The sequence below is a fragment of the Ips typographus genome, linkage group LG6 (genome assembly GCF_016097725.1).
Source record: "Ips typographus isolate SLU linkage group LG6, UJ_Ityp_2.0, whole genome shotgun sequence".
Lineage (NCBI taxonomy): Eukaryota > Metazoa > Arthropoda > Insecta > Coleoptera > Curculionidae > Ips > Ips typographus.
Window position 1 is genome coordinate 4,708,989 of NC_138427.1, and position 22,011 is coordinate 4,730,999.

Genomic DNA, 22,011 nt, shown 5'->3' on the forward strand with positions numbered 1-22,011 from the left:
TAGTAATTATTGTTCTCGCGGCGTTGTTCATTGTTCTTGTGCAGGCCGAGCAATTAAACTGAAGAACCGAAGGGAGGGAAACGTTTTTTTTTCCGGAGTTTGACTGATAACGGGCGAAACAGAATCTCGTCCAGAGACATAATAGATTCATTATCTCTCCCAATGGCACTCCGTAACAAAGCTGACACGGAGTATTAGTCATCCCCGAGTTTTTGGGTCCGATTCGCACACAACGATAATGGCGGCCCTCGGTTGGCCCTTAAAGGGTCCCTCGCCTCGCTAATGTCCGGTCCGCCCTTAGTGCGGCCATGCGAAAGCCCTTCGTCCTTTTCGTATATTAATTGAGTCTTCTGGGCTTAGGGACCAAAAGGCTGCGTCACTGACGCATGATTTATTTCGTCTTGGTTGTTAGTTCCTCTCTAATTTTATTCACTGTTTTTTTCCTACGGTTTTCTGTCTTAATTAACTCGTCTCACCTAATCTGGGAGGGTTCCAACATCTCTGGGACCAGTTTAACACGTTGTCGGTGAGGTAATTTGAAAAGGTTACACGTTTTTATTTTTGAATTAACAGTCAAAAATATAATGATTCAAAACAATAAATTTAAAAAAAAAAACAGTCTGTATATGTACCTTAGAATAATACAGTTTTTCGAATCATAATGACATTTTTACATACTTTACATAATTGTGTACATACAATGATTTAGAAATGAGATATTTGATCGAAAATCATCAAAAACCATTTCTTTATATTTTTAGAATATTTTCCTATTTTTTTATGGGTTTTTCGTTTTTTGGGATCAAAGTCAGCTAATTATCCTAACTCAAATATTAATAAAGATCCTGAAAGAATAAATATAATAAAAACACATACTAAATCAAAAATATACATCGTTAAACCAGAACTGAAACTAACTAAATAAATAATAAAGACATATAATGACATGGTGATATTTGTGACTACTTATTTTACTACTTTTAGGTAGTTCAATAATTTACCGGGTGTCCCGAGTTTGAGCAACAAAGAAAAATTAAATAGGACAGCCCATTTCATATTTATTATTATTTTAGATACTACCTACGTGAAATTCTAGGATTTTGATATAAAATATGTGTATCGATACTCAACTGTTGCCACTTTTAATTATCAAATAAAAAAATGGTTTGTCACACAAATTTGGGACATCCGGTAAATTGCAAAATACGATTCTTATTTTGGAAATATATTTTGATATTATAGAAAATAAAGGAGTTAAGGGGGAGACTAAAATTCAATCAATCACCCTGTACTTTTAATATCCTTCATTAGGTATTCTTTAATTTTCATCAACAAATCAATGTGCAAAAAATGTATTTTTAAGCTAAAACTATTGTTCTTTCTTTTTATTGAATTTTAGTCGTATGTGTCGTCCGCAATTTGTCAATTTTACAGACAAAAAACAAAAAATAGTGAACAAATAACAAAAGGGGAAAGCAAAAGGGTTAAGTGACACTTTTGCCAAAAATCAAATAAACGCATTTTTGCATTTTTTAACAGAATATTTAAAGGATCGATTTTACATTTTTTATCTCTGTATTTACATAAGTACAGATTTCTTCATTTGTCAATTAGAAAACTTAAACTTTCTTGCTTCTGATTTACACTATTTTTTTTTGATAAAGAGACAAAAAAGGTTAATATGCCTTACAAAAAAGATATTCTTCAAAATAATGTAAAACCATATTTGCCTATGTGGCTTCATCAGATAATACAGCGGTGAAGACAATATTAAACTAAAAAAGGGTTTTAATATTGTTTTCATCGTTTTAATACGTGCGTGATTTGGTTTGATGAGATTATTAAGCAAAACACGCAACCTTCTATGTTTTAAAAAAATATGTTTACAAAACCGTGACTAAAGTTTTATAAAAAGTTTTATTGTCAAGATCAGATTACCTAAGTAGTAGTAGTAAGCATCAGTAAAATCAGATTATATGTATAAATTTGGTTTAAAATATTAAACATTGGAGGATAAAATGATAGTAACAGATAGTAAAGTACAAAAATGCTTTGAATGAATAAAGTGAGAATTCTAAAAGTCTAATAATTAACTTTTTTAGTCTTAATGTTTGAAAATCAATTTCCCTGTTCTCCTTTATCGGTTTTATGTATTATGCAGGTCGATTGAGGCAGGTAAATTCAAAATTGCGACCGAAATCTATGCTAATGAAGCAGCCGAAGCCACCTGCGTAACAAATTGCGTAAATTAATACACTTGTCAATGCGTTCAAAGGAGCGGTGTGGCCCAAAGCTTAACGTATTATTAGTGTTTAAAACTAATGATAGCGAGATCTTCGAAGCAGATTCGAATCTGCGCAATTACAGGACGACTGATTTAATGGTCCGGTAATTCAATTTTTTTTAAGAATTCGACCACCGACTAACTTATTATTATTATTAAAATAACTCCGATAGTTTTAGTTAACTTTACCTGATCACAACTCAAACAAACTCATATATCACTAATAAACACGACACCCTATTTGTTGGAAACGAATTTAAGCCGAATGTTTCCCTTTCTCTCTAATTGTTATTTTCTTTCGTTTTCCGTGTTTTTGTTCATCCGGGCTCGTAAATTAAAACTGATTTATGTGCAGCTCCGAAATGCTTCTAGTTAATCTACTTATTATTGGCTGCGATCGCGGAACCAGAAGCTGCTTCCACTATATTTTCTATTTTCGATCTCGAATTGGTTAATTAAAGTTTTGATCCGGTGACAAGTCGGCGATAAGACACCGCAAAAAAATACATAAATCACGTTTATACCAAAAATTTTTGGTTAATTAATTAGGTATGCAAATTAAAGTGGGATAGGCGGACCCAAGTCCCAGATCCGACATGCCACGGTCATGTTTGTTTAGAGGGATTCGAATCAAGGGTTATGCAAATGATAATTAATGACGCCCTATATAGATATGAATGTTTTAGCATGTAGAAACGATGAGAACGCTTTTTGTTTATCAAAAATTTATCATTTAATTAAACGTTTTAATCTCAAATTAAATCAAAACCAGGTTAGAAGCGAGATTCGACTAACCAGTTTTCAGTGTCTAGAATATTGAATTGATTTGCCTTTAATGAGCGCACATTCAAACGCCATCTTGTTGTAAAGAAAATTCAATTACCACTGGCTTTAACAGGAAGATGTGAACAAGGACGCTTAAGGCTGAATGCCACATTAGGTCCGATACAAAATGGCCAATTAAAAGCAATAAAACTCAAATTCCGCATCGAGACAAAGAAGTTATTAACTCTGACAAATAACTTCATTACACCACCACCAAACCTAACCTACCTATCGTATTATTTTCCCATATGATTAATAAGCCTTATAATTTTTAGAAAATTAAACTGTTACGGGTGGATCGTTTCACATACTATGTTGCCAAGCTTCCAACCACTAAACTGACATTTTGTAATCGACATCCTTTCAAATATTTTACAAATACTCTAATGGGCACAGAGTGAAAAATCAGCAATATTGATAACACACCACTGTAGCAAACAGTGTCCAAAATAGTAATGCCAAGAACAATCACAGACAATGTGGCAACACAGAAAGATGATTAAAACCTCTTTAAATCCGCATTGGGTCTTTTGACATCTGACAAATGATGTTTTTTAGCTTTGCGATCGTCCGACCTAATAGAAACCAAGGGGCAGGCTTCCAGTTGAGCTCGATCCGAGAGACTTGATTGGTGTCAGCCGATGGCCATCATCAGTCAACGTCACCGAGCTCAACTTTGAAAAATTCGAAACCGCCTTGTTCAAAATTAGGTATCGATTCTGTCTGATGAGTGGGAGCTTTGATGGTCATGTGGTGTTAGAATTGATACGATGAGTTTTTGTTGTAATATGTCTCTAAAAAAGTGATGTTTACGTTTATTATGTTTTTGATGATTCTATTCGATTAGTTTCTAAAACAGAAAAAAAAATAAAAAATTTCATTTGGTTTTCAAAGTTACAATAGGACCCCCGGTGAATTTCTTCTACCACTTACCTAACAAAAACATCACTTTCAGCTTTTATTGGAAATACTACAGATTAATTACTTATTGTACTGCTTTCTTTGTAAATTCATTCTTCTCAACTGGAATATTTTATATTAGTGAGAAACTGTAAATGACGTGGTGTAATCTTAATAACCAAATAGCTCTATAATGGAGTGTGATGAACAGTTTACCTAATTTGATAATATTTGTCATTGTTCTTCTCCTGAGTAGTCATAAGTGACCGAAATAGTGAAAAAGAGGAAAAAAATGAAACAATTGTCTATTTGGAACGATTCAGCCAATCTAATTTCATCCATGCCAAAGTAAGCTGACGTGGATTGGTCGTTGTTTTAAACTTTTGTTTTGTCTTTTATTTACTTTGCTTTGTTTAACTCTATCATACTTGTAAACTCATTGATCAGAATATTTTCGATTACATTATTGAAAAAACCAGCTTGCCATTCGTCTAGATTGGGAGGATAATTTTAAACTTTCCATATCTGTATACATAGACTTATGTTATGTGGTTTCTGGTAAAACCTTATACAAGACCAATCGTTTAGGGTAGAGCACATTCCAATAACTTTGTAATTGGAGCTCATACTGTCAGGTGTTCAATAGCGTCTAATAACAATACAATTAGTATCTTTAGTGCAAAAATACTCTTCCAACGATACTTGAAAGATCAAGAAACAAGTATAGCAGTTTTGCAATAAACTCTAAAACTCCAAAATACTTAATCAAATATCTTAAATATTGACATTACTTAGTATTTTTTTTAATATAATACAGGAAATTCAAATATTAACTGATTTTTACAATTTATCTCTCAAGTTGACGTGTTTTGGGGGACATTATTTTGCAGAAAATAACTAAGTCTACTATAACTAAACTGAACCTATCTCTTTACACACGACTGGGCTGAATCAGCAAAATTCTTTACTTTCAGTCTAGCTAGCAGGCATGTCATAGGGCGGGACAAGGGTCGTCAGGGAGTTTCAGTCAGGATTCCTAATATCCGGAATGCTCGCGATCTTAGCGCATTGTGTATGCTTCGCGCGGGGATTAGCCCATTAATCACCCGGGTCATTGTATCAACTATCAAAGCGGCAAGGTTTCGCAACAATAGTCCTTTCGCTCGGCTGAACAGCCGAACGGGGGGCGGAAGCCGCCCCTCCGTGTCCCCCCCTTCGCACCCACCTTCAAACAACCCCCCACGTTCCTGTCCCGCTCTTTGGATTTGGCATTTATGCTTTACGGCATCGCGATCAGCATACAAAAAGCGATGCGGAACGAACAACAAAAGCAAAACAAGGAACGAAGCCTTGATGGAAAAGGAACCCTTATAGATCAGGGTGGTTTTGTTCATTTCGTTGTTTTTGATACAGCATACCTAAAGCGTGTCTTTTAAGAGAGCATATTCTTAGCCCGTATGGTTGTCAGACGAGGCCAATAGATTAGAGGAACGCAGCAGGAAATTACTATTTGACTCAGTACACAATTGGCACAGGCTCCGGGTATGTGCATTTTATTCACGTCGTTTTTAATTGAAAGTTAATTTCTAGCGCAACGCTTGGTCGCGCCTTGTAATTGTAGAGGAGGAACGGCTATTGCATCTGATGACATAAACTATACAGTCCGGGCTTTTGGGCCACTTGTCCGATGAAGCGAAAGGCAAAAAATACGATTACAGCTGTACAAAAGGAGCGGCTGAATGGAATTTTGTTCTTTTTTAATCACACCGGTCCCTCATTGAAATATTGCTTAGGAAGTAATACAAATTCTAATCTGTGTATATCTAAACCACCCTTGTTTGTTGTCGGTGTGTTTGCATGTCAACGTTCAATCTTTTGGCATTTAACCAATCCTGCAACAGTTCTTGGTCTATTTTTCACACTAGTCTTTTACTCCCATTAGACAAATTAAAAACCTGCAGGTGTTGGCGTTATATTTTCGGTAAATTTCTTGTTAACAAAATGGTTTGGGTACGTTCGTAACAATAGATATTAGAGCAAATCGAACTGTAATTTCATTAAAATTATCTGGGGACGTAGATAGCGTAACAAAAGCTGTCATTGGGATGTCGCCATAAATCAAAATCGATTCATTTGCAATACCCGTTACTGATATTTCGATATTTTTACGGTCGCCTCAATTCGCGATAGCTGTCGGTGTTCGGGCCAATCACACGTGCGATATGAACGCATCTGCTCGTTCCGGGGCAAAACAACCGATGATTTACGGCATTTCGATAATTTTATAAAGCGATTATTTTATTAAACAATGCCCGTCCCTAGCCAATGCGGAAGTAATTTATGGGAGATGCGCGACAATCGGTTCGTATGTTTGCAAACTTCCCTTTTTGGACGCTCCAATTCTATTTCCTTTCGGCTGCTTCGAAATTGATTTTTAAAACGAACGCCATATTTATTATGGTCTGCTTAGGGGTGAGTTTTAGAATTAACGTGATATATTGCCTTCTGTTTTTACTGCTCTATTTTTTTAATTAACCAATCATGATTAATAAGGTACATATAAATTTGTATTCAAATTGTTAATTAGGATATTCCTTAATCCCTTTCAATCTAAATCTGATGCCATAAATGTTAATTTACTAGTTTTCTGCTTATTAACCACTTTGATTTTTAGTCTCTTTCTAAAATCAGTATTTTATATTCATTTATTCTAAACTTTAGTTTAGAAACACGAAACTGATTCAAGTTTGTCGAACTTATGGTATATTTGTGTGACAATTCTGCCTTCACTTTTACCTTTAACAGATTCTTCAGAACCATAAATTTACAAGAAAGCAAATGGTGCAATTTCACTGTCACTTAGCCCAAATGATCCCAGTTAACTATTCCTTTTTCAAACCCAACCACAACAGTGCATCATTTCTGCCAATAAGTGTGTTAGTGTGGTTGCAAACCTTAAAGGGTTCAACGACTATGTATTCATAAATAGTGCGAGATTTATGACAGGACGGCCGTAAAGCACTTTTAGAGGTAATAGGACAGCATTGAGGGGTTGGCACTTTGGGCAAAGATTCAAAGGGTACAAAACCATAAATTAGGTGTGATTAGTTTAGTTGGTAAGAAAGTTTATTATTTTATATTCTTGGCTATGCTCCTAGCTGATTAGTTAGTTAGTTATAGATTACTCCTTACCATCGTTATGTAGGAAAGTTGTAACTGAAATTTTTAGGTCAACCAAAGTTAAATTATTCGCATTTTTACTTATGGTCAACAAAAAAAAAATATTTTTTATCGTAACACCCTGTATATTATGACGCTTCTAAGAAAATCTATTTTTCTGGTTTACAAAATATACGATATGACATGTCATATTTATCTTGAACCGTTATTGAATTATCAACTATAAAAATCCACAGGAACTAGTGAGTACGAAATGATTCATTGTACCAGAGTAACCTATAAATATGGCAATAGTGTCTTTGATCATTGAGATTTTATTAATTACCATAAGTATAGCAACAAAGAAAAATATGAATGTCTTATACAGGGTGGGCCAAATTGGTGGTGCATGATTGGGTATTTTGTTTTTCTTTTGAAATACAGGGTTAATTTATAGTTAATAACCCTGTTCAGTGCTTTGTTCCTTAGATTAAATAATGCCATTGGAAAAATGTATATCCAAATAAATCAGAATAATAGTATGAAGGTTGAAACTAAGGACCCTACATAATTTATCCAGTAATTACTTTGTACTCAAAATTATTATTACGTATTAATTTTAAAACAATAAAAGAATAATTCAGTTTTCTTGGCTGGTTTACTTTGCTCATATCATTCTTGTGCAAGGTAAGCTTACTATCATCATTCTTTCTTTTCTCATCTAATTTTTTCATATTTCCCTAGGTTTCCAAAAAAAATAAACTATTTATATAATAGGAACGTTGGCCAACATTCGGTTGACTTCATTTTCTAACCTTAATCCCACTAAACTCAAACCATTAAATCTTAAGTCTTCAGGCCTTTGATAAAATCACAACATGATTTATATTATTGTCTAACTGTTGTCTTAAATGTGAGTTTTAATTAATATAATGACATAGTAAAAGCGTTTCACTATACATAAGTGTGAACCACGATTAATAAATTCCCGCTAGACCACAATTCCATTGTATCCCAGTCATCGTTGCATGCGCCAATAAACAGAGAACGAGGAAAAAAAGAGGAAAGATCACAATGATAATTATACGGGCTGGCTTTATTTTAAAACCGTATATAGTGCCGTGTATAAAAATCCCAATCGAATCGTGCAGACAGACCTTCAGCTTGTCGGTTTCGTGTATAACTACACATATGGCGTAAAAGTTGCCGACAAGATAAACTGCACGAATATGTCATTTTCGATACGTCCGCCATAATGTAGTTGTTAACACACGGATTATGGGACATATTGCAATGAAATTGTCGATGCTTAATCATTTTATCGGCTTCGAGTTTGTATCTGTAATTTAAAAGCACCTCCGTTGCTCCAGTTTTGTTAGAAACGGTTAGATTGAGAAGGATTTTTATGGGGCTAAAAGTCGTTTATAAACGAGCCACAACAGCTGCGAAAGCAACGATATCTTTCGGATACCTGAGGCATGAATGCCGCTCGCAGAGTTCCCATTCATGTTTCTGAACTAGTACGAAAGTGTGAGAGAGACCGCATTAGAAGAGAAGTTTTATTGAAAACTTAAATTTAAACGGGTTTAAAAAAAGTTTTTGATTAAGGGGAATTTAACGAAACTAAAAAATACATTGGAAGGAACAATAACACCGGAAACCTTGGGATAGCGTTCCTGCATCTCAGCCGGGTAATAAATCAAGCCCGGAACCGTTTGCGTAGCATTATTGCAAAACAGTGGGATTATTTTTAATCCCCCGAAACTCTTATTAACTTTCCCGTGGAGCGCGGAGGAGACGGGACAGGATTAAATCTCCGGTTGTGATCTGCCGCCCCCTCGCCGCCCGCCGATCCGCAAAACTGTCGGGATGCCACGCAACCATAGCAACGGCACCGGCGAGAGAAGAGAGCACTCCGTTGGCCTGTCTCCTGTCTCTTGATTTATGGCGATGGAAAATGCGAGAAATGAAGAGCGGCAGCCAGACAACGCGTTACGTTATACCGAGGGGCTCCCGGCGAAAATTATCCCTCTTTGGTTTTCAAAATCGGAATAAAACGATTATTTCCAATATCCAACACAAAAATTTTACCAAAAAAAGTTTACATCAAAGAACAATTAGAGATGTTGCATGTATCCAAAAGGTCACTATACCCACCAGGAATGTGATGAAAGAAAACCCAACTCGCAGACACGCTTCAACGCATTACGGGAGCTTTATTAATGAAAAGATTAATTTGTAATCTCCTAATTACAATTTTGGCTAAATACTAATAAAATAACCAAAGCATCCTTTGTTTTGGCAGAATAATCTTCTTCTTCAAGTGCCTATTCGTTTCGAATATTAACGACCATCCTGAATATGCTGACTTGGTTCATGAATGCTTTAAAAAGTTGGGTAGTTTTTGAAACATGGTTTTCGCCTTCTTCCTGGTGATCTTCTGGTATAAACTTTCCCTTGGAGAACGGACTTTCTTCTTTTTCGTTCCTCATAATATGTCCAAAGTACTCAAGCTTTCCACTCTTAATAGTGTTCATTACTTCCAAGTCCTTCTTCATTCTCTCCATCACTGCCCAGTTGGTCACTCTGTCATGTAAAGCCACATTTCAAAGTTTTCTTGGTGTTGCCTCGGTTAATTTCTATGACTCCATGTCATAAAAAAGAATCGAGAAAATATTATATCGTTTTTTTTTTTAAACTATTATAGCCACCACACCGGTACAAACATATCTTTGCTAACAAATTTGTGGTAGCTCCCCTGACAGCAAAAATAAATGCTAATACTTTCGGAACCGTTGATATCGCTATTTCTGCTTCTCGTCCAGATCTCATGTTATTTCTCTGGATAAACGGTAAAATCTTTAATATGTATTTTGATTTGTAATTCGTGCCTATATAAAATGCTTTCAACCTTATTAATTTTCCTATTTTCCAATTACGTGCTAGTTCTGAATTCAAAATTCTACTGATGTGTAGAATGCGTATATCACATGATTATATTAGCTTCCTATGTTTTACAGCTTTATGGAACGAATATTGACAGTTGGGACGTTCATGACAGTTCTTGTTGCCATATTTTCCATTTAATGACATAAGATAAGCCTGTACCAGCCTAGCTTGTATCAAACCTAAAATTTTTCTAATTTTGGCTTTGATGAGAAAAATTAAATATAAAAATTATAAAAACCAAACATTTTTTAGTATGTACTTTAATGTTTTATGTTCTTTGAGCTACAGCAACGAGAGGAAAGATGTTTACTGAAGATAATAATAAGTCCTTTACAAAAATATTACTGAAGGGTTTTTCCTGTCAAAAAGAAAGCAATAGCTGCTGTTTTATATGTGTCAAAACGTCCATTACTGATGTTTGTTGCAATCGAAATTGACGGAAAATTGATATTAATGATAACCAAAATAATGATAAAGCCAGGCTTAAGGTGCACATAAGCTTAGATTAGGTGCATATGGATTTGGGTATTAATTAACTTTTTGATAGTTATCACTAGATTTTAGTTTTTAAAATAGATAAACTTTCACACCCTGTATCTCTGGTTATGTTAATATTACCACAGATAAGGAAAAAACTCTTAATTTTAGAAAGCCTATTCGTTGGTGAAAGATATCTCTAACTGGAATTACGCTATAATATTTATGTTATTTCAGATAAAACTAAATTCTTATTCTCATAAATGTTAATCCGGAACTATCTACACAATGCTGTTTTTCAGCTAAAATGCTGAATTTTCCCCAGAATGAAATTTGAGTGTAGTTATACGGGAAACGCGTTGCCGCAACATGGCAAACATACCAACAAACATCCCCTTTTACTCTCTCGGTTGGCATTTCCATACCTAACATTATCTAGCGTCCAGGAGGTCCGGACTGTAATAATGGTTTGCGGGATTCTGAAATATTTACCTGAAAATACCTCTTCTTCTCGTACGGGTTTTATGGTGGGCAAAACGGTTTTGCTGCTGCAGTTATCCGATTGCAGAGCGCTTTAAATTTATTGCAACAATTTAATAAGCGAACGACGAACACCGCGGCCTTACATGCCTGTTAACAAGCTATAAAATTCGCCTTGTGCATAAATAGACGGCAATATAATATAAAGCTCCCGGCAGCATTTAGTCTTTTATACCTGTGTAAAAGCTCTCGTTGACAAATTGGAAGGAATTTTTCATCAAACGGGGAAATTGGGTGGGGACCGAGGGTGAAAAATTCCCGCTAAGATTTATCAAACAAACCAATTTCGGTATGGCCTCTTCTCCCTTTTTACATGGCGGCAGCCCCGCAAATCCTATTATTCCGCGTACATGGTTTTTAATTGAAAAGTCGTCGTCAGCCCAACCCGCCGCCGCTGACGTATTTCATAGGTGTCATCGGCAGGGGCCATTTATCAACCCCCGCCTTTGCCTCGGCTGCAAAAATTGCTCGGTCTTCTGGAAACGTAAATTTCACTGAAGCAAACATGATACCCCCCGCTCCTGATGATTGCGAATCGAAGTTTCTTGCCTTTTTTTTCGTTTCCGCAAAAACACCAAATTTTTACTCGGCTATATTGAACATGTTTCCACACGCCACTGGTGGAAAGAAATAATATTATTTGCGGAAAATCGACTTAAATTTTCCTCATATCATCGCGACGATTTGTTATTTCTTACCCTTCCTGCATGATTTCACGTTTCTGGGTCAGTGTACCAAGTTTAATTCGCCGATATTTCACCGAGAAGCGGTGCAGAGTGAACTCTCGAGTTGGAGCTGGATTCTAACGAGATAAAACGGACGATGTTGCATGGAAATGCACCATTTTTAACGCGATCTATGTCGAGAGAAATGCTTTTCTTTTTAATTTAACCAGCGTAAATAACATACGATTTTTGCACTAATATATTTTAACAGGAAATCGTTATTTATTTTTAAAAGTTGATATAGTCTAATCAGCCTCTGAAGTCATTTAGAACTAGTAAATGGTGAAATGATGCACCAGAATGTGATTTTATAGTAAATTCACATGTATGGAATTCGTCCAAAAGAAAAAGCAGAAATGCAACTTAAAACAATATGAACAGGATTATTACAGGACTTTATACCAAAGCAAAACCAACATCTCAAATAGAATGTAATTTCTAGATTGTGCAAGTTTTAACAGTACTTTTATTTTACGGTAAGACAGAACAAATGTTTCTGGTTTATGAAATTAAACTCTTTTCAAATGTTTACCCAGACGGAATATATGATTTTTTACTATTATTAATTAGAACAGTTTCACATAAAATTAAACGTGCCTCAAAAAGTATTTTGGAACTTAAATGAATAATCCTGCAAACATAAATTATAGTCCAGCAGTAAGTTTAATTAATAATTTGGGAGTTTACGTAGATTCTTGCTTTAAGTGAAGATTTCTGCAGTGTTTTGTGGAAACAAGTCTAATATAGAAAAGCTTTTATTACATTACATGAAAAGTTTAAGAAACATAATCTTCTAACAGCATCACTTTCAACAATTGTGCATATGTTATGTTGGTTCAATTTCAGCAATTCATTCAAACAAGACTTGAGAACTTTTAGAAATGATTTTAAATTTGTACAAGTTAGCAAATATTAACTTCGAGACACCACTAAGCACAAATACAAATAATTCACTAACAACACTTCCTGTAAGCGTATACTAGATCTTTTTATCATATGTTTCGCTTTATATTACACTTCGATTAATCTGACACTGGCACAATAAAATGATAAAGACTTTTGCTGAAACTATACTGAGATATCGGTTGTCTGACAGGAAATTATTCTAAAATTGTATTCTCAGCATTTGTTTATCAGTTCAACATATCCGATAACTTTTATGGTTATTCATTTGTATGTCTGAACTAAAACAGCATCACCAACACAATGTTTTCTTAAAGAACAAACGTGCTCATAAAACACACTCGAAAACTTGAAAATATCATCATAACAGACTATTCGCAAACATCGAAATATATCGGTTTAGCGGTCGTATATCGCCCTCATATGATTTGTGACTCTACTTTTCACTATCCCTCTTATTTGTTTCTGGCAAAGACTTTTTTGACTTTGTATCACGTTGTTTTGTGGATTAACTGGGTTTCGGATGTATCTGGGCCACAAAACGTTTCAGTAGACAAATACGAAACTACTTAGCACGTAAATGATTCTACTTTGGAACAGTTAACGTAGTTAGTGTTTGTTGATGTCGAATCAGCTTTTTTTGTTTTGGATAGGATTAATCTGCGGAAAGTGGCATAAATCAGTAGGGCAAAACCGAAACTGACTTGTTTTCAAATCAGGAAAAAAGTAAGGTCGTGGACGTAGCCAAGATACAAGATTAACTGGAATGAAGTCGACGTCGTAAACTTGGAGCTGCATCTTTTTATTTTGCTTATGAACAAAATGAGGGCAAATAGCCAAATGCTTTTAATAAATTAAGATTAATAACTCCTGTCAAGGTTTCTCATAACCAAATATTTTTTTTTACATTGAAATAAAGTTTGATATGCAAGACCTACAAAACGCGTCTGATAAACTTGCATGTGGTTGATTTCTATGATTACTTCCTCAATTACGTTAAGTGAATTTCTGGACGTCATCCACGGTGTAATGGAGACAAAAAATTCTTCAATGTAGCTCGAAATAAATTACTAATGGACCTCTTAAAGTAGTCTTTTGGGAATTCAGGTATGTTGAGTAACTCTCGTAGGTTTTGTTTGGATCTTTACATGTTAGAGATATAGGAAAGAAAGAATATATAATAGTATTTTAAGTGTGCTAGTTACTCAAAATACTTCTTTATATTACGAGTGTAGTATAAGTTTTTTTACAGTCATGAGTGGGAAATATTGCCACATGATCGAGCACACGAGTCCATCAATTTGCCATACTACACGGGTAATGCTCCTATTTTATTTACGATTATCACAAGATGATAATTTTATAATTTAAACTTACGTATAATAATTGTTTTATTGTACTCTTGTCGTGTTTTACTACACAGTAGTGCTGTAAAAACTCACATTAGATAGCAAAGTCAGTCATGTAATGGAACATATTACTCGTAGGTAAATTACCATTTTAGTCGATAATTTATTAGATCTAAGCAAGAAACTAATTTTAATCTTCATCATTTGTTTTTTCTTTTTACATACTGGATGATTCAATTACTCGTACTATGAGCCACTATTTGCTAATTTGCTATTTCCTAAAATGTAAAAAGTATAAGTTAGAATAAGCTATGTAGACAAATTTGAAAACAACACAATATCTCCAAATAATAAATTTGTAATACTTTCTATCTTTAATATACTGGGTCCTCCAGAAACTGCATCGATTGATTATGAAAAAAGTATCAATAAGAAAATTCTGAAAATTTGGCAAACTGCTAGTCGGAATTCTAAGTATATTTCATAAGTATACCTAACCTAAACTGTTTCTGAGATATTTTATGTTAAAATGAAGTTTGCAAAAGCATTGATTGTAATTAATATCTATTAAAAAAAATGTTATGTACCTATTACAGAAGCATATATACAGGGTAGTATAAAAACAATGGATCAATGTAGTAATGGGTCCTTACAAAAATATCCATTATTTCATTTGCTTTGAAAGTTAAATAAAACCATCTAATTCAAAAGTTTTAAAAAATGTTGCTTCATATTTTCAATAAATCCTGGTGTGTATATAAAGTGATTCAAAAACGCCTTGCAAATAAAACATTCAGCAATTTTTCAATGAAATCTTTTTGCTAATAATGTTACTTAAATCTAGTATATATTCTGATAATTTGCATTACACACAATTTTTTTATTTAAGTTTTAATTTCTAAAAATAGAAGACCCATATTTGGTACTAACGTTCTATAGTATTAACAATAAGAAATTTGTAAGCAGAAATAATTAGATTGGGTTATATTCTGATAACTCTTACATTCAAGTTTTTAATATTGGATTTACCTAATTTAAATAATTTTCAAGTTATTTTAATTGATTTTCAATTTGACTTTTGATAAAATTACGGAGTATTACTTTTATTTTCATATTTACTACAATACATTGAACTACTTATTCTTACCTGATTAATTGCACGTAAAAAACGTTTGTTATATTGTATACTACTTATTCTAAAGCCTTATTGTTGTCAGTGTAGAAAAAGCAAGTTTTAAAGCTAAAATAGTCAAATTATTTAAGACAAAAAAACGAGAACCTTATCGTTTAAAAGCAATTTTCCTATTATTCCAATTAAAACAAAAAAGTACAATTTTTCAAGGTTCTCGGTTTAATTGAAAAGCCTAATGTTCCAATACTATATGATACAATCAAACCTTGACACATTTACCAAAAAATTACTAGGGTGACCTTCACAACTACAGTTTTTTTCATCAATGTAATGCTAATTTAGTTGAATCCATTTCGTTCTCACATATTTAATTTACACTTTTGACAACAAAACACTTAAAAGTTTGTAAGTAAAAATTAGCATCTGAGATAAGCGAACCCACAAAAGAATTGCACAATACACATTCCGTCTAAAAATCGAAAGAATATTGGGCCGACTTTCTAAAGCTCGGAAAGTTGTGCAATAAATCAAAATTTGCGTAGAGAACCGTTTTTCGAAACTTTCACTTTACGACTTTGGAGCACCGGCTGAGATAAAACGGCCATTTAAATGTTAAGGTGTATTTTATGCAGATCCCCAGCGAAGCATCCCTTGTTCAGAACTCAATCTATTGTAAACAAGTTTTAGTTTAGATGTGTGTGGTGAAAGTGTAACTGGTGTTCTCTGCAGATCATAGGGTAGGTATTCAAACATTTAGTCGGACAATGTGCGGCCGTTTATCAATCCAAAATATTTAATTAAAACATGCGGACAACGGATTCATAAAGATTTATGCATTTCAGAGGCGACGACTATGAAAATTGATTTAATTAAAATTTTGCGCTCGCGCCCCTCATCCACCATAAATTTCGGCCAGATTCTATCCGATAGGAATACAATGTCAATAGTTGCTGTTAATTATTATCGAAACTCACCTGTAAAATACCACCCTTCAAACCATGGGAGGATGCTTCCTGCGTCGCATTTTCAAAAACACGAAGCAAAAATGTCCGCAGTCTTTGAACAAACGCACCAACATTCAGATAACGTCACATCAGAACCAAGTTTTCCTTGATAACATCGAGAAATACTCCAATCACCGTTTGTCGTTATTAGAGTGAGAATCACACAACTTGGTAGTCATTTGAGATCCAAAACCGGTGTTCTCTTTGTAATGTAAACAATTAACGGGGCCTTCGTTACACGCTACACCCGGTACTTTTATTTCTCGAGTTCCTTTTCTTATCACGTCCTAACCGCTGAATATCGAATTTGACATCTTTATATTGATTCGGCTTGGACCAGTTTTTCTGCGTCTCCCATTGATCGTATCTCGGACGGTGATGTGAATGACAAATTTGATTTTTGTCGTCCGTCTCATGTAATGATTTATGTATTTTCAATCAGAGCCGGCAAAAACGTTTTAGTGCCTATCAAGGAACGTCGTGACTTCAAAACCGAGGGAAAGTTAGAGTAACAAGCAAATAATTAAATTTTCAATGAAGTTGCTTGTAATGTGCGAAAGATCGTCCATGTAATTCATATTTATAACACATAATCTCAACGTAACCACTACAATTGCGATGTAACTAATTGGATTAAGTGCGTTTTGAATTTAATTGGCTTATAGAAAGCCAAACGGAAACTCTGCAATTTGCTTGTACATACAAGCAACGAAGATAATTTTTAATTTGCTTGGAGTTTAAACCACTATTATTAAAACAATTTAATTACCACAGCGGCTAGTTCAAAGTTAAACTTTCCCGCAGTTTTGTCACGTAAAAAATTTCACTCTTTTTGGGACGTAAAACCACGACAAACCGGAAATACGTTAAGAACCCGGATGTCCCGATCGTTCGAACCGACGTTCCGCTACTGAAATGAATCTGGCAGGAGGCTGCATGGACCGCCGTCGTTCCTGCTTAAACCCGCACTTGTGTTAAGCGTCGCGACGCTCCTCCTGCTCATGCGTCCCCCCCCGTCGCGACGCCCTCTTCCTCCTCAACAAAGAGGATTAGAGACGCTTTCGAGTTTGTGTTTATTCCCTGAACGAATCTAGCGACCTGTCGGTGTGGAACTGACGACGAGCCTGTCTCTTGTTTTTAGTTGTCGTTTTTTTTGCTGGTCTATTTTCTACAGTTATCTCGAGGAAGGGCAATAAATTTAATTTTACGGAGAGTTAAAATGTGAAATTTTAAACTGGGACACGTACCCACTACCAAAATGAAATATTTGCGCTTTGGGGTCGAATTGCTAAAGGGCCTTAATGTTTGTTTTAGAAATTTTCAAATACCAACAAAATATGTGGACTAAATAACAATAATTGATATTAAACTTAAATTACTACGTTACTGATCAACTTATGTACGAAAAGGTTTCGTATGTAATTATGGTAGAAAAGCTCTAGTTAGCACTGCAATTTTATTGCAATAAAACAACAAACAAGGTGTTAACGTAATAAAACGATTAACCGAATGAGTTCAATTTAAAAAAAAACAATGTTTCCGGTTAAATAAACTACGTACTTTTGTAATGGCAAAGTTGCCAAAACTTGGCTCACTCAATCCTCTTGCACCTCATTTTTGAACAGATGCACTGACAATGAATGTATTTGAGAGCTAAGGCCATCAACTGATTTTCTGAATTGAGAAAGAATTTATTTACCTTTTAAATACGTACTGACCTCGGTACTGACATAGAATAATATATTATTAATTAACTAAATAAGTTCTTAATAGATTTTATACTAAAATCATGTACTAGTAGTCCAACAAATCACAGTCAATTCTAAAATCACCTTCGTCAAACTTAAACTGGCACACTTTGCATGATTGAGATCTGTAATATTACTATTTTATAAGGCGTTCTCCATAGAGTTTTTTTGACAGTTTTGGAGCACTAAGAAACTATCAGTTGTAGTTAAACTGAAATAAAATTCATCTTCTAGTAGGCCATCAAGTAAACTACAATCCTCATGTTGTAGGTATGTGGATAACATCCTTGTACATTAAGTTTTAGTTTCCATTTTGCAGGATTAGGACAGAATAAATGAAGCTCGTTCACTAGTAATATCACTAACGTTTTGATGGTATTGCCATCTTTTTCAGGACTACAATAATAGAAAGAAAAATGTTCAACTAGTAAACATGTTTAGTTCTGCTCCTGCAAAATGGAAGCTCATGAATCTAGTAAATTTTGGAGGTCTTCAAATTGCTATTTACTGGAAACTTTTCTACGGAACTTATTGACAGTTTCAGAGTACTTTTTAATTTTGACGTTATCTTAGAAACTACTACTGGAGACTGGGCAATTAAGGTAATTTGTAAATCAATCCGAATTGCTTTAAGGCTATTAGATCCCTTTCAAAATAACGAGAAATAAGCCAAAATTGTCTGTTAGTTTAAATAACAAGAATTACACAATAAGTTTAATTATGATTCACTAAGCAAATGTTAGTACCGATCCAATCCGTTCAGTGAAGGTTGTAGATGTCAACTTTTTAAATGGGACACCCTTTATATTTTTGCATTTCTGGATTTTGCTTGTTATTTCAGAAACATTTTGTGTGTATAATGTCTTGTGCCCAATTTTTTGTGTTTTTGATTTTCCATAAATGCTTCCCTGTAGCTTGGTCTTATCAAATTTAATACTAAATTAACTATGTTTTGTGTGCTCTTCAAATATATAAAACATAGGAGCAGTTGATAGATCAATTAAACAGATAATTCCAATCAGTGTAAGCCTTTTTACAAGCTGCCTAATTTAGCAGAAATCACAAATCCCATCGGGAAAACCAGAGCTAGGAAAGTCGTTAAACTATGCTCGTCCCCCGTTGACAGACCCATTGATGTATGCGAGTCGCATTACCAAATTCAGTTAATTTTAAACCGAGTTAATTAAACTTATATGATAATGAAATCATTAACGTACAGCAAGTTGGCTGGCGTGATTTACGCCGACAATGAAATATTTTAATGCTATTCTAGAAGAGAAAAAAAATAACAATGTTTTTGACTTCTATTCAGCTCGCGGTACGTGGATGTGAAAAGAACAATTTCTTATCTGCATTTCCACGAGCCGCCATTACGCTTCCACCTTCGTTCAATTAGCTTGTTAAGATAAAAGACGATTTAGAGATTAGATTGTGTGGACAGGGTCGGGATAATTGACGTTTAACTGCCACGTAGACATAGGGGAAATAAAATCATCGGACTCACAGACATGACACCTAAAATGGTCATTTGATGTCCGACTAAATCATCCAGCTCCATAAATCAATTGAGCTTGTAAACAATTACCAGTGCCTAAGTGAACACGAGTGTACTATATTGGCATTGAGTTAACATGATGACCATATTGTGTACTAAGTAAACCCACACGTTTTTTCTAAGTAAATTAATTATTAATTGTAGTTAAGGTGAAATTCAAGTACTATACATGACTAAAAGCAGTAAACCATAGTAGTGCGTGCACAAGTTATTACATCGTATCCGTAGCACACATTTTAATTTCCTGGCAATTACTAGACCATGAAAACGTTAATCTATATTTGAAAAATAATCCGGATAGACTTCCTTTATTGATAGCTTTGCCTTAACGGCCTAACCCTAACAACCGTTATGATATGCAATAATTCGTTAACTACTACATATAGAAATTTTGAATGACTATAACAAATACACAAAAAGCGCACCTCATTATAATAAATAACTAGACTTAGACAAAGATTCTGCAGGTGATAGTGATGATAATTGTCTCGGGGGCTTAAAAACTGGAAAGTCCGGCTGTAATTATAATTTGACTTGTTGAGGAAGTCGTAAACTTCACTTTATGTTCTTGCACATCTAGCAGCAAATTAAACTAGTTTGACTTTTATTGTTTAGCTAGTAACAGGTGAAACTAACATCAACAGTAGTGGACTTCCCGTTCGTATTCGAATCACATGTCGCTTCGATCCGAAAATAATAGCACGTTTAAAAGAAAATAAATATTTTAAGGAGAGGAACCTTGACGGTCGTATGTCATTTCGACAGCAACTTTCCGGTAAATGTGAAATAAAACGGCGCTCAAACGAGACCGGCAGATTCTAAAACTGTCAGCGTCGATCGTAAACCTTTCAGCCCGGTTTTCGTTTTAACTTTCCCAATTCTGAAACATCATCTATTATTTAAAAAAATATTTATTATCAGGGCCGCCACTCTCTATGATTTACGCTCCTTGTATTCCGTTTCTGCAACTTTTTATATTTTAGTTACAGAGGAAATTTGTTATTTTTGATTTCCTGAGAATACTGTGCCAATCCAATGTTTTGTGTTTGAAACAGCATTTTCAGAAAATAAGAAAGAGCAAAAAAGTTGGTCAGAAGTAGAAGAAGAAAATTATTGTTCATAGTGATTTTCAATCATTTCACATTTATCTGCGTTTGTAACATCTAAGAAACGTGTCATGTAGTAATTATCGAACAGGAACGGAAAAAGTTCTGTGGTACTACATATTTGGAGTTTGCTTAACCTTCCACTAGACGCAGGAAATATTTTCACATTCTAATCACACTGTAACTATCAAATCAACACTTCGACAAAGTCGACAAGCAATCCAAAGGAATGATTTTTCCTTTTGAAGTAGCTGTATTTGATGGGAGATGGATACCTAACTATGTTTTCCTCCCTTGTCCTTATATTATTGGGATGTTCATGTTTTTGCCATTTAATATTTCCACCCTTACCAAGGACGTAAGACAATCTGGATATTATTTCTTCCTGTTCAGATTCATCCTCTTTGGAAGTAACCACCTCTGGATTTTTTTCCACATCAACTTCATTTTCTTGAAACTCATCATCGTTATCATCTGGTGGCTCTTCACCGTTGCAGATAAGCAGAACAGACATTGCGACGACAGAGAGCAAAATGAAAATATATAAAACAATTTAGAGACAGACAAACAAATAAGAGTATACGGGAGCAATGTAACCTCCAGAGCATCAACAAATGAGCAACGGAAAGAGACTGGGATAGTCATGTTGATAGAATGGCACCTGGCAAATTAGCTAACATCTGCAAAAATAATATACCTTTCAGCAAAAGACCAACAGAAAGATCAAAGAAAAGATGGAAGGACAATGTGATGGATGACAACAACAACAACAGAAACAGAATGGGAGGCAGACAAAAAGGAGCAATTCTAGTCAGACGAAAAAGAAAACGAAGCTAGAGAGTTTAGGAAATAGAAAAACCTGCGGGAAAACAACAAGAAAACTTTTCCCAGTTTTTAGGTAACAGTAGGCTATTAAAGATATTTTATGGCTTTATCTGCTCAAAACCAAATAAAGCAAAGCTCAGAATTAAAGAACGGGGCATATATTTGAAAATGCTTAAAAATACAGAGTGATTTATTACAAAAAAATTAACTTGAGCAACTGCAAAAATATATATCTGAATTTTAATCAGTTTGCATAATTGTCACTGATAGCGTAAATAACTATATAACTATACAAATAGCATGGTAATAATTCATTCATTGCACTTTGAGTTACGCGATAAACGAATTTAATTTATCACACTAGTGCGGTAATAGTGAAAAACACGACAAGGATACATTAAACCGCTTAACAACAAACGTTGGAATTAAACAATTTCTAAACCTCGTTGTGGCAATATTTCCCACTTGTGACTACAAAAATCCTCATACTACACTAGTATTGTAAATAACTATTAAAACACTATATTTGA

At 34.4% G+C, this 22,011-nt stretch overlaps 1 protein-coding gene and 2 long non-coding RNA genes across 12 annotated transcripts in view; 2 read left to right on the forward strand and 1 right to left on the reverse strand.

Annotated features, from left to right (window-relative positions):
• Positions 1 to 22,011, forward strand: part of LOC145730270 (uncharacterized) — a 243,325-nt gene that overhangs the window by 136,133 nt on the left and 85,181 nt on the right. The gene's annotated exons all lie outside the window — the stretch shown is intronic.
• The window catches only part of Antp (homeotic protein antennapedia), a 141,902-nt gene that overhangs the window by 50,492 nt on the left and 69,399 nt on the right, over positions 1 to 22,011 (reverse strand). The window contains exons 1-2 of one of the 8 annotated variants that reach the window (XM_081981389.1): positions 17,017 to 17,196; positions 16,218 to 16,712 (exon numbers count right to left, since the gene is read on the reverse strand). The exons of the other annotated variants lie outside the window; for them this stretch is intronic. The gene's annotated coding sequence lies outside the window, so the exon portion shown is untranslated. Of the gene's footprint in view, positions 1 to 16,217; positions 16,713 to 17,016; positions 17,197 to 22,011 lie in introns of those variants that run through there. 8 annotated transcript variants of the gene reach the window in all.
• Positions 1 to 22,011, forward strand: part of LOC145730271 (uncharacterized) — a 42,718-nt gene that overhangs the window by 4,706 nt on the left and 16,001 nt on the right. The gene's annotated exons all lie outside the window — the stretch shown is intronic.